The following is a 14,817-nucleotide window of genomic DNA, read 5'->3' as shown; positions in this document are numbered from 1 at the left end:
GTCAAATTTTCGTACTATGGAAGTCTTACCATTTTTCGTAGACCTGCGACCAAGAACTTATGAAATTAAACTAAACCTGAATTCAAAATTGACTTTTTCACCATCATACTTTACATGTCCAAAAATTTGTTGTTGTCCATATATAGATGATGCCCGCATTTTCATATCGAAATATCTGCAAATTTTAGATGTTTTGTTTTAAAAAATTATATTTTTGAGTTTTTCGTGTGATTAGCCTATATGTTATTTAATACAACAGTATGAGAAAAAAATTTATATTAAGTTAGTTCGCGCCTCGAAAATGAAACATTTGCTCAAAATTTCCTAATACAAACTTTCAACCATTCTCTTTCGAAACCACGAGTAAAAGTTAGGGGTTACCGTGGAAATTTGGTAATAGAGAAACTAATTACCGAATATTTACCAATATTTGAAATTGAAAATGTCCACTTTCCCTGTCTTATCTCTTGAGGGAAATTAAAATTCCCGATTTTCACAAAACTAAGCCGGTGAAAACTTCATTTACTCCATTTATTTACTTACAAAATGAGCCCCCAAAAGTGGTCAGCCGAAAGAATATTGTAAGAGTTTGAAAATCCGAATATCTGTCCCCGAGGCGCATTCTATACCCAAACTAGTTTCTGTAAATTCTACGAACACTATACCTGCTATCAAAAATATTACATAATTTAGCAATTAAGGTAAAATTGATAAAATACCGTTGCATTATTAAACAATCACTTTACTGGTTATTATAATATGCTTTGCTGGAATCCGGCAATCTGATTGGCTGTAGCCGGGGTTTATATTCTCAACAAGAAGACCTGCGCGCCACGTAACATTTTTGAGCTCGCGCAAATTTCGAACATCAACTTGAGAGCTCAACGCGCCGTAATGTCGAACAAGTCTATGGCTTCAGATTGATTTTGATTGTTAAATTTTAGTCTAGTGCAGCTTGACGAACCAACAAATGAAGAGTTTCTGTAAGCAGTGGAGGTTATGTTAAACAACAACATAATTTTAAAAGTTTTTTGAGCGTTTTTTTTGAAGTAAAATTCTTCAAGTTCGATGTCTAATCGCGATATCGATGCGTTGCATAACCGTATTTTATGAATTCAACTGTGCACGCGCGCGCGTTCTGAAACGTTCTTTTTTAGAGTTTGTATGCGGCTGGGCGCTCCTGAACTCTCGTCTCAGCAAGGTATTTTAACGCATCATTTCTATTCAAACTATCACAAGCCATAAGAAAATAGATTTAAGATACAGCTCGATAACAATTGTTTAACAAAAATTCAGGTAACGCACACGTTTCTCTCATCACGCTTGAAGCAAACCTAAATGAGATCCATTAAGCATATTAGAACAAGAAAAGTATTTTTAAGTCCCGTCAGTTTTATTTTTTTGTAATTTTGCTCACAGACTAAAATACCATCCGATCTTCGGAGAGATGTTTTAGATTCCCGTTATATGCCATAATGTCTTTAAAAGACATTATTTCTATTCTTGGCAACAGATTTTGTCACAGTATGCTCACTTGCCAGATGAGTTGCGAATCGAAAATCATGCATTTACTTGATAAATCTAAGTTGTACAATCGTTGCCAATATAACACTTCGGTAAGCATTTTACATAAGTTGCTTTTGATTTAAAACCACCTTATCGAGAAAAGATGCAATAAGATACAGCTACTTAGGCTTTAAACTTGCGTTGCAATTGCACATTTATTCCAGTCTGCATGTTTCCCTTGCGCTGTCACCCCTTCACAATATATAGAGAAGGGTGAGGCAGAATATTGACGTACCATCCAGAGCTTGTAAATTTTATACTTTGAATTCCGTCGAAGACTAGTCTAATTTACTCTTAGCATGTCGCTTACATGATGACCTAAGAAGACAGTAGTTACCTAATGATGTCGTTTTAGAACCAAGTTTTCATAAACTGTAAAGAAACTCAACCTCAGCATTGACTATCAAACTTTAAATGAGAGTAACCCAAACAAAATTGATGCTGAATTTAGGTTGTTGGAGTTGCCGCTCTAGTTTATAATTTTTGTCTCCTTGAGCTGTATGGAACTATAACACTGTTTTTAGTACATAAGCATGAAATAGGAGTGAATTTTGTTGCCTGCAAGTCAGAATTTAGAGGTGTATGAAAGATTGTACCTGAAGGAGTCAAACTGAAAAAGCAGTGCATATTGATAGAATACTTTGCATTGCATTATTCTTATCAAACATACGGCGTTTATGCACATACAATATAATATCAGTTCAATCTTAAAAGTTAAAATGAAAGATTTTCAATAGCATAGTGAGGATTGGTAGACATGGACAATGTTAATTAACCTGTAGGGTTGGTAGGGTTATAATTCAGAGTACATAAAGAAAAATCATTTCAGTTTGTACTTTATCTTCACTTGTAATATGTGCAGTTTGATCAGCATCAACAGTAGCAATTTTTTGAAAAACTAAGGAGATAAATTTTTTTCTTTCTCCAAGAGCTTTGAAATGAACCCCAACAAGCGGTAGATTAAGACTTGAAGAAACTTGATTCCAAATATCTGTCTCTTTTTAGGCATGTTCTACTAAAAGTGTTGTAGGGCATCAGATACACATGCTACAGTTCAGACTCAGGTATCTAACTCCAGCTCATTTAATACTACCATTGGTCAGAAGATACCCAAGCTTTACTCATAACAGCTCTCCACTATTTTACTGATTTAATGACAGCACACACATCAGTGATATATGTGTAGAATAATGGAATTTCCCATGTTGTCTCCTTCCTGGAAGTCCTTCATTTAGCAGAATATTTGCTGTAGTTTGTGGATGTATCTTTTATTTTATATGCCACATCTCAGACTCCCATCAGATCGTGAAGATGGTGTATTACTGCTCATGATCAACATGGTTCTACTTCTCAAAATGTCAACACCATATTGGAATGCAAGGTATTTCAGACAGCATGAGTGAGAGCTCAAAGGAGTTGAGATTAGCCACACTCAGCCTAGTCACTGTCATTGTCAACCATCCTGTGATGTAATTTTGAACTGGCCGGAAAGGTGCAAGAAGGGTCTGAGTATTGAACACAGAGAAAGACAAACACACAGGTTATTTTGTGTGTAGTTCAACTTCTGTACTGCAAGTTTGTTTTTTTTGTAATTTTATTTACTTAATATCATAGGTCTTTTGACCAATTCAAACAACCTATGTGTGTTTGTTTTTCTGTGTGCTCAATACTCAGACCCTTTTTGCACTTTTCTGGCCAGTTCGAAATTAATCACAGTAGGGTGGTTGACCATCTCGCGACACACACCAGCTGATGAAGTTTTAAAAAATCACCAAGAGAGGTACAAGTATCCATGAAAAGGGATCGGAAAGAAATCAAGACCACACAAGATGTTGAGGTTTAAAAATGTCTTTATTTCCATATTAAATATCACATATCATATACATTCAATAAATACACCTATATTCAATAAATATGTTTTATTCAAAATTCAACGCCAGATATCTACATCAAAGAGAACACCCTCAAAATTTGCAGCAAAGGTGATATGTAAATGGAACATCATATTAATTTGACAGTCATACAGAAATCATGTTTTGTGCTTTCTGGAACCTGTGTAGATGAAACATGTATCATTATCTGAAATGTCCATTTGATCTTAAGACTGAAATAATAATGATAAAATTAGAAAGAGATGTTACATGAGGTCAAATGTAAATGCCCTGGGAGTAAAATTGAAATGCAAATAATGAAGCCAACAACAAAATTAAAGTCATGAAAAGTATAGATTTTCTTATGTGACATATTTGACTATCCATCTAATGAACCATTGCTTACAAGTTTTGTTTGATATTTTGGTACAGCATAGAATTCATACAACTCTGCCAGGCACACTGCATACTTACCACTTTCCCTTCAAAAGGAATCTGTGAGCGTGATACTCCATTAGCAAAATAAAAAACAACAAAAAGGACATACTTCACCTTGTCCTAGAGCTGGTCATTATAATGAAATCTTAAGGTTCAAATGATGGAATGGTCCGATCTTGCTTGACTACAATTTTAAAGAGAAAGGTATGTTTGTACTTACCTATAATTCCCAGGGAGCTTTGAGGTACAAACACTTTTTTCTAAAAGAGGTTAGACATTATTATACCAGCTACGTGCCTGAATAATTAGGTTATTTATCATTATCACCCACCTTGTGATCAGTTATGGCAAAAGCCTAACAAAAAACCACCACAGACCTTCCACATTAATTTTAGTAAGTTGTTTTCTGCTGAAAGCACATTATCCAAGCAACCACATTACAAACTGTAGCATCTTGATTTAAATTGACAATATTTAATACATTATCACTTAAGAAATACCACATCTTATAGTTGGCCTTCAGAATTTGAGTATTTCATTTGCACAGAGATGGAATCAAATGAAAAACTTACAATATTTGTTTATTCTTTGTGTTTGAAATACAAATTTTCACTTCTGAGAGTTCCATCAGATTTTGAAATGTACAAGGTGGCATTGCATGTAACACAGTTTATTTTGCCTAAGATTCATTCAATTTCCATCAAATGTTCACCAAAGATTAAAATACTGGTTGTATTCCCCATCTTGCATTACAGGCAGTAGGGTGAGAGAGAAGTGCAAATTTATGCAAATTTATGCACATCACCCAATTTTCCTTTCCTGGGTCCTTCTCCTGTTTCAACATTTCAAAAAATTTTAATCTATTCTAGCTGGGTCTATTTTGCAAAATTTTCACTCTGTTCTTTAAATACTACATAACAAAGCAACAGTGTAGTTTGGTAATAAAGTACTTGCATTTTAAGTAAAAGTCATTTCAAGTTTGCATATTATGATTGTCATTGCTTTTTTTGAATGAGTTTTTCAACCTCTGCCATTTAAGAATGAGAAGTTTTTTCTTCACACACTGTAGTTTCAAATGAGATATAAAATTTCCTTAAGTAGTTTTTGACAGTAATTAATTTTTGTCATTAATACCCACATTCAGGTTTTCTACCCGCAATATTTATATATACCCTTTCATCCCTCAAGTTAAGTATTGCTACCATACTAAACTTTAGATTCTCTAGTTTTATGTGGTTTTCATGTCATCTTTGGAAAGACATACTGCTTTGAAAAAAGTGTGCTGATTAAGTGCAATGCCACCTTAAGGTACATTTAGCTATAAGCATGATCACATCTACATAGGACACAATACAGTAGGAAATGTTGAACTGAAAGTAGAAAGTCTGACATTATTTCAAGAAATAATTTTGAGAAATAATTGTCATAGTGTGCCTGAGCCATATTGGAATTTGCAGGGAAAAAGAATGTGTTTAGATGTTGAGTATTATGATCGAGCGAGGGCGCAATCTGCCAAAGCATAATGGAAATGGCCAACAAGTAAATTGTACATATGCTGTTGTTATTATAATCTTTAAAGCGTTGAATGAAGGGGATGGCTGTGTGAGAGCATACTGGGCAAAGTTCATGCTGAAGATTCTATTGTACTGTAAAAATAGTATTCAGGGAGTGACATTTGAAATGAAACCACGTATAGTACATTGGCAATAGTCCCTTTAGGTGTGCATCTCATCCCACAGGGTAAAGTAGGCAGTCCCTTGGGGTGGGGAGGGGTGGGGTTCTTTGTGCATGGGTTTATTTTATTTTATTAATTTTGACTGTGATATTTCAAATAAAGATTCGACTCCAAACTGTCTGAATGCTTTCTCTATTACAACAGGTAATTTTATTAATTTTGACTGTGATATTTCAAATAAAGATTCGACTCCAAACCATTTCACTGCTTTCTTTATTACCTACAAATCCTTATCTCCTCTCCAACCTTTGTACATAATACCACTTTGATTGTTCTACAAATGTTGCCAACTTGCTAATCGGCTGTCCATATCAGCAGATTAATTAATTGAGTCAACACCACAGCCATCCCGCACGCAGTAAAGTAAGAGAAGGGGTGAAGATCGCAGACACAGTGTCACGATGTTGTTCGTAAAACTAGTGGACGCTTAAAATATTCATGAATTCATAAATAAACAGGAAGGTACACAATTCAATATTCGTATGAATAAACGGGAAATGGGCTTGCCGTTGACAATTGCATAATGCTAGACTGGCTTTGCCATTGCTGTGCATTTGACTGGCACCTTTGGCGCTAATTGACATTTCAAATGTTTTAGGGAAAGTGTCGACCAGCGATACTTAGCCGTCAAACAATCGTAACGTAGTTGGCTCTTTTATGATGTGGTAAATAAGAAACTGAAAGAAAAACCTCCATGGTTTGTCCGACTTTGGCCGGCTTAAAGTCCGTACAACTACCAAAATATAGGCTTTTTGTGACAAAACCATTGAAACGTGAACCCGTTGTTAATGGGGACCTATATCTTAAACCATAGTGGAAAAGGATATAAAATTAAGATAATTGCATTTTAAACTTAATATTTGCGTAGAAATGTCATGGAAGTTACCTCCATGGAAATGTGGGTTTATAGAGCAAATTAAAGTGTTGATTCCCGACGTGTGTTTAGTTTTCATGAAAGTCCTACACCAGCTAATTTTTTAAGTGCGGAATAACGTGTGTGTCTTATGATTTATTTTGGGTATCCGTTACAGGCCGTACCAACATTTCACCAGTCACCGGGGAAAAGTGTGCATGTTGAAGAAATAATGTCTATGGGAAGGGAAGGGGATTGAGGAGAAAATGTGCAGCTTTACGCTGCTCAAAAAGATGCGATCGATCAGTAAAACACCGAAAATTGGAGGACACCGTGACATCGCATAATTATATCATATCAGATATTTACGGCTATGAGACTATATAATATCAAAGTTAGATTGGTAAGGTCAGATCTGTGGTGAAATATTTTCGGATATTTATCCGCAATTTGACAAATCTAGTATTGTTTTGTATCGAAGTTAGAGTCAAACCACGGAAGTTGGGATCGGGCCGTCTCAGATCTGTCCGCGATTTCACAGACCTGGCGAGTGGAGGCACAAGGCAAGTCATTCTAGTAGTATCGTATAGTATAGATATCAGCGTCCCGAAATTGCTGATATGCCAAATTTTGATACAAGATGGTAAATATCCGGAATTCAGAAATTGTGCAAATGGCGTCTTCATGGAAAACTATGTACGTCGGGAAATCTAAAGCGACAGTCCTTTGCAAGTCAATGTTCACTCACATTTATGGGTAGTACATGTTATGTCAATGAAAATTCTCTGTTCCGCCAAAAGAATAATGAGAAGTCAAAACTTGTAGTACATCAAAGCACAGACATATGATGCGTCACTTTGACCTTGGAGAACATCCAAAATATCATGGGAAATATGTTTACTACTCGACTGGAAATACACTGGAAAATAACAGGCTTGAGGTCAAAAGATTGTACTTCCGACTTCCGCCCTGACGGACGACATCAGACCATGGTCGACTCAATAGTGTAGGTTGGTTTTCTGGCTCAAGATGACCATTTTAGACTCTGTAAATTGGCATGCAGCAGTTCATCAGTAAAGTGATACCATTGATAGTCGGTAAATTTCAATGGACTTTCTCTACCTGCTTAGATTTGCGTTTATTTTGTGACACTCTATGTGTCTGTGATTTTTCACCCTTCTCTTATTTTACTGCATGTGGGACAGCTGTGGTGTTGACTCAATCAATTAATCCGCTGATACGGACAGCCGATTAGCAAGTTGGCAACTTTGCGGAACAATTAAAGTGGTATGTACAAAGGTTGAAGAGGCGATACGCACTTGTAGGTAATAAAGAAGCAGTCAGACGACTTGGGGTCAAATCTATATTTTAAATAACAGTCAAAATTAATAAAATTACCTGTAGTAATAGAGAAAGCAGTCAGAGAATTTGTAGTCAAAATCTCTACTTGAAATATGACAGTCAAAATTAATAAAATAAAATAAACCCGTGCACAAAGAACCCCACCCCAGGGGACTGCCTCCTTTACCCTGTGCTCATCCTAGATATGATTATAGACTGGAAGATCTGTCGCTTGAGGGCGCTCTCTATGCTCCTCTCTCTTTTGGGTTTTCAAGTAATTGTTTTGCTTATTTCCCCTTTCTCAGCCCATTTCTGTGGCAAAATTTGCTTAAACCATCATACTTTCCCATATCTTAACTACAAAAAATATCCTTTATGCATAGCATAATTTCGTTTTCAGCAAAGGGGTATATTACATTTTGTGTAAAAGTGGCGGCACTACCATTACGGGAAAGCTCCATTAACTTAGGAATACCCGACTTCCCTAGAGGATCAATTTCACAGACCTGCCTTTCCTACAATGGCACTACAATGGTACCAGCTGGATTAGATAAACACAACAATGGAACATTCACACATTGGGATTAAAAGTCTTCTGTTTGTCACCCGAGTTGGTCAGGCAAGAACTCGAGTTTCAGGTACCATGCAAGTTAATGCAGCCTTCCCCTAATGATCATTTTCAAGTCTAATTTACAATGATTGTCAGAATACAAAGTATAAAAGGGATGGACAGGTGACTTGTGCTAATTTAGCCTTAAATTTCTTGATCACAAATTACATTTGTTGTAATGTGTGTCTACCCAGCAACTGTACACAAAATGAGAGTTGTAATCGAGATTAAGTGAACTAAGTTTATTTTCTATGTACAACTTGCACAATCATGATATATGTCAAAACTAGTTGAGAGATGAATTATCAAGTATTTTCTCATATTGCATGGCTCAGGATTGTGCAAATATATACAGTATGCTCTTGAAAAATAGGTTGTGTGATAGTGCAAGATACAGGATCTAGCAGAAATACCACTCTGGTTTTTACATAACACTTCAAATGATTTTCCATGACTGCAGTTTTAAAGGGACAAAGTGGGCCATTTTTCATGAATTTTGTTTGATGTGAGATACTAGTTATATTGTTTGACATGTTGAAAGATACTGAGTGAATGGGTGACCATGCATATATTCAACCCTGGTTTTAGACACGATAAACGAAACAATGGAAAAAATGAATTAATGGTCATGACCATTAACTCATTTTCACGATGTTTCATTGATCGTGTCTAAGACTGGGGTCAAATATATGCATGGTCACCCATTCACTCAGTATCTTTCAACATGTCAAACAATATAAGTAGTATCTCACATCAAACAAAATTCATGAAAAATGGCCCACTTTGTCCCTTTAAGGTAAAACGCGCCTCGGGGACAGACAATGGGACTCTCAAATTTCTACAATTCTTTTCTGATCTACCACTTGTGGTGGCTCATTTTAAAGCTCTTGAAGAAAGAAAAACTTTTGTTGTCTTAGTTTTTCGAAAATCCAAACTTTAATTTTCCCCCATAGAGTTAACACAGGGATGGCGGCCATTTTGAATTTCAAAAATTGAAAAATGTTGGGCAATTTGTTTCGCTAGTTCCGAACTTTGCACGGTGACCCCCGATTTTTATTGTTGATTTGGTAAGAGAATGGTTGAAAGTTTCGTTTGAGAAAGTTTGAGCAAAAGTTTAAGTCTTTCACTTTCGAGGTGCATACTACGTTAAATGACAAAATGATCATTTTCCAAACTGAGATTGCAAAGTCTTGTTTGATAACAGAGCTGTGATTTGCAGAAATGGCCGATGTGATATCAAGTGGGTTAATTTGCATCTTTGTCTTCAAGTCCATATTAATTTCCATAGCAACATTGAATCCTATGAAAATTACCAGTAACTTTGATAAGAGTTTCAAATGGGGGTTTTACAACGAGTACATTTGTCTCCCGCTGTGTGGTACTGATGTAAATTACAATCTACTGAGTTCTAATTAACTTACATGCTAGTACATATTAATAGACTCCCAGTTGCCTGAATGTTACTGCATCTGCATAGGTGGGGGGGGGGGGGTAGAGAGCCACTGCTCTTTATACCCATGGCCACGATGGCAATTAAATATTTCACAACAGATTCTACATCATTAAACATGCATGCAATCAATAATTAATCAAGCCAAGTCTTTTGAATGTGAAAAAAAGATATAAATAGCAAGAAAAGTTCATAGGGCCTTTGATTCCTTGTAAAAAATGGTTTATTCTTTTGTGTGACCTTGAGAAACTATAATCTTCCAGACTCTCCCCTAACACTTAAAACTTTGAGTTCAGAAAGTTTTGACAGCTCTGCTTGATATAAGATAAAAGGAGATTGATGTTGGTGAATCTGGCTGAGATTAAGTGATTTGGAAAATAATCCTCCAGAGATGTGTTAAACATCACACAAAGAGTACATATTACGAGGACTATAGTGAACAAATGGATAAATAAATAAATAAATAAATAAATAAATAAATAAATAAAATAGAAAACAATAAATTAAATAAGAATGGAAATAATTGACTGAGCAACACAGGCAACATATTCAAGCTGCTTCGTCAGTCTCACTAAACTCCTGTAAGGGATGTGACTTACTGGCAAATGAAATGACCATCTCATGGCCAATGAAATAAAATCCATACTGTTTGGGAAGAACATGAATGGGTCTCACATATTCACCATGTAAAATGGAAGTGCTATCAATAAGAAAGTAAATTTCGGCGATTTCTCAAGTCATGTTGATACCATTTCTTCTATTTCTGCTCTTATAAATTAATTGTTTAAAACGTCTTGGTTGTTTATTGCCGTAGAGCAACATCAGTCATTTGAAATTGTAAATAGGCAGATTGCATAACCAGTTTCAGAAGGCATAAAGGGTTACGCTTGTAATGGCCTGTTTACAAGTTAAAGGACTAACATAGCTCAACGGCAATAAGCAACCCAGGCATTTAAACGTTGCATGAAGAAGAGCAGAAACATGGTGAAATTGTATTGACACGACTATAAGAAATCGCCAAAATTTACTTTCTTATTGATTGCAAATTCATTTTACACAGTGAAAACGTGAGATGTTCATGTTCTTCCCAACCAGTATGGATTTTGCCGTGAGACGGTCATTCTTTTTATGGTAGGAAAAATTATATCATAGACCACTGCATGGCATGGGTGGCTATGAAGTCACATCCCTATTACTTGTAGGAGTTCAGTGAGTAGTTATACTGACGTCACATCTTAAATATGTTCAGTCAACTATTTCAATTCTTATTCAATGTATTGTTTTCTCTTATATTTACTTGATTGTTTGTATATTTGTACACTCATTTGTTTGGTTTTGTTGGTTAATTTTTGTTTGTCTACTTTTTATTTGTTGTTTATTTTTTGTGTTTATTTGTTTGTTTAATAAGTTATTTCAATTCTTATTCAATTTACTGTTTTCTCTTATATTCATTTATTCATTAATTGTTTTTATTTATTTTTTGTTTGTTTATCCTGACTTCCAAGTGCTAATATAGGAATGGAGGAGATGCCATTTATACACTGTCAGTGGGAGTGCCCGTTGTTTACTCAAGAAACTATACATGACTTAGTTGTTGTTTGCCATTACAGTAAAATTTTACATACAAACGCAAATATTTTCAAAGAAGAATAGAATTTAGTGCTTGGTATTTTTTGTTTGACATGTATTTACTTTTCTTCCTTCTATCAGTCCATTTAGCTTACAACGATTGTTTGGTCTGGGTGATGAGACCTGTATCAATGAGATGGCTTTACATCAAACCAGCGCAGGAACTAAGTTGAATATGTGTTGTAAAACATTGATTTAACGCTTGATTTAAATGTAGCACACCACAGAGCCAAAAAAGAATATGAATTCTCTTCAAAGCTATTATCAAAGTTCAATGTTGCAATGGAAATTGATAGGGAATTTGAGAAATCGCTGTGCAGGTATTAATCATGATCGCTGTAGAAGATGCACACCAAACTTGGTACGAGTAAATTACTATGTTAGTATGACTAGGATACGTAAATGGACACAATTAAAATACGGAATGTATTAGCGGCATTTTCCTTGTGCAAATGAAAGGGCAAAATTATACACACAGTTCCAACTTCAGATAACAATCAAGCCAAAAGTGGCTTTTTCAAGTTTACAATTCGTGCAATGGTAATCATTTCGTACAGTACAAAGTTATCATGTGATGTGTTGGTATAGCTGATGTGACAATACTATGGTACTAATGCAAAGCTATAATGGTGACACAAATAGCTGGAATGATGGGGTAAACAAAAGGCATTATCATTAGCACACACATTTCACACTTTGTAGATCACACAAAAGTGATAATTTAGAGAACTATTTTTTGTAATAACATTTTTGATGCAAAGGTACCATGCTATCTTGTATACAACCTATATTGCACTGTAGACATACAGCTTTTTGATGTTTGTTGCTGTGTGTCATGTATTTCCTTTTTTTAGTTGTGTGTATTATTTTTAATTTCCCGTACATGTCAATGCCAATAAAAATGCAAAGGAAGTTTATTTTGAACGTCATCCGCTAATGTAATGGGAAACAAGTATGTTCATAGGTGTTTGGTCCCTAGGATTTAGATTACTCTCTTACAAATTAAGTGCTAGATGTCTGCTCTGATCTTTAGAATACAGTTACAAGAAAGGTACCTCATTTAATTCTAAAAGTGAAATGACTTTTGTGCTAGTTATCAAAAATATTTTGTCACACTAGGATGCATTGAAAGTGTCGGGATAGGCAACTGCTTTTTCTTACAGCACTTAAGATCCTGTTGAAACTGGCCTGTAGGGAAACAAGTGTACTTACTGTGCACATATTGAACTTAATATTTGACGGAGGCAAACAACAAATTATAAATATCATCTTGTTCCACCCAAAAGCAAAGGTCTAACAAGGGTTATAAGCCAACCATGTTTTACAGATTAAGGAGTTTGTTTATCTGATTGTTTTATCTGATGTTTGTTTTCAATTTGTGTAAATGATTGCTCGGGTAAACACACATTAAACGTATAATTTATGATCAATCAGATCATCTTATTTGTTTGAAATTTTTTATTCATGGACATTTGAAACAACTGAGGCATGTTTTTACTGTATTGATGCTATTTCATCATTGTTTTTTTTTATTTTCTATAAGCTTCACATCTGATAACATTTTGATTAGCACTAATTGGTACGCTGAGAAATAGACATGTAGGGACATGAAGCCCGCCCTCACGCTCAGACAGTATGATTCTTTTGTCTACTACTATTGGCTTTGCCGCCATCTCTGTTCACAGTTGTAACACTGCAATTTAAACTGTACAGATGATGTTCCCGTGAAATCAGCCGATTTCCTGTCTGTTTGCCGAATAACTGTTCAAAGGTTTTCAGTAGAGTCTTGCAAAGAAGTATTTAGAACTCCTTTATTTATACTGTTATTAAGCCGTTTATATATTTTCAGTCAGTAATTTGATGTTTTGATGCATACTTACCAAAACCATGTGACGGACAGTTCGGTGAGTTACCCCCAATAATATACATGCGTAATGCAATTCAGCATACAACGCAGAAAACGGACAATCTATGAATGCTGAGAGAAACTGCCATATCAGTGAACTTTTAATGTTTGAGAGATTTACCGGACACTAAACGCGGATCAGTTTACTGATGTTAATGAGAGCGTTTCGTACGGCCAGTCAAGTTTAGGCCTATGTTGTGCTTAGTTGTCTGTTTAAACGGAAACTTACTGGTTGTATACGTTTAATGTTATTGTTTACAGATCAAATAAAAACCAATTATACGGTTTTCAAGACTCTGCTGCCTGTTTTCGTGTTCATATTCCCTGAGGGTCACACTAATAAATATCAATTACATACTAATAGATATATATTTTACAGACTTTTTAAAAATTGAATATCGGAAAAAACAGCTCAATCTCATCCTAATTGGTACAAAGAATTTCTTCAGTGACACTTACACTAGATGCAATGTTCAGCTTGGTCTTTACCTTAGACAGTCAATGATTTGCATATTTTGACATGAGAAACTGCTGTTTATCAGAAAATGAGAAATGTCATGAAAAATGTTAAGTTGAATTATCAGGATGAACTTTTACAAGACAGTTAATTTTATTATTATTATATTTAGCTGTATCATTCAACCCAATGAATAGTCGTCAGGATGAGATGTACACCTGATGGGAATCTTGCATGTAAACTAGTCACTGTTAACAGTAACGAATGTATGATCATGTTAAAATATGTTGTAAAAGGGAGCTGCATGTTGCCAACACAGTTTTTTTCAACACAATATTTCTCATCAAAGATGACAAGGAAACCCCCCTCATACTATATACTTAAAAAGCAAAGACTCAATAGTTTAGTATGGTAGCAGTTATTAAGAATGAAGTGGGTGTTTATTTGGGGTAAAAACCTCAATTTTGGTATTAATGATAAAAATTAATTTAAGTCAAAAACTTGATGCTATTTTCTGAAATGTAATATTTCACTTGAGAGAAGAGTACATGTAGAAAAAAACAATGCATTATCTATCCTCATTCTAAAATGGCATGGGTTGGAAGACTGACACTCAAAAAAGTGATTAAAATCATGATTAGCAAAATTAAAATGCCTCTTATTCAAAATGTAAGAACTTTATTTCCAAACAAAATAATCGTTTTGTTATATAGCATTTAAAGAACATAGTGTGAAAATTTCAGAAAATTTTACCAAGCCAGAGTGGAGTTCAATTCTTTGGAAATCTTGAAATTGAGAGAAAAAAGAAGCTAGAAAATCGGGTGATTTGCATACATTTGCATAAATTAACACTTCTTTATCACGCAAATTACAACTGCTTGACAAGCTAAAAGGATCACTAAACCAATACGTTAATCTCGGGTTAACAAATTAATTAAAATTGAATGAATATTTGCAAAAG

The sequence above is a fragment of the Ptychodera flava genome, chromosome 9 (assembly GCF_041260155.1).
Source record: "Ptychodera flava strain L36383 chromosome 9, AS_Pfla_20210202, whole genome shotgun sequence".
Taxonomy (NCBI): Eukaryota; Metazoa; Hemichordata; class Enteropneusta; family Ptychoderidae; genus Ptychodera; species Ptychodera flava.
This window is presented reverse-complemented; position numbering follows the sequence as displayed.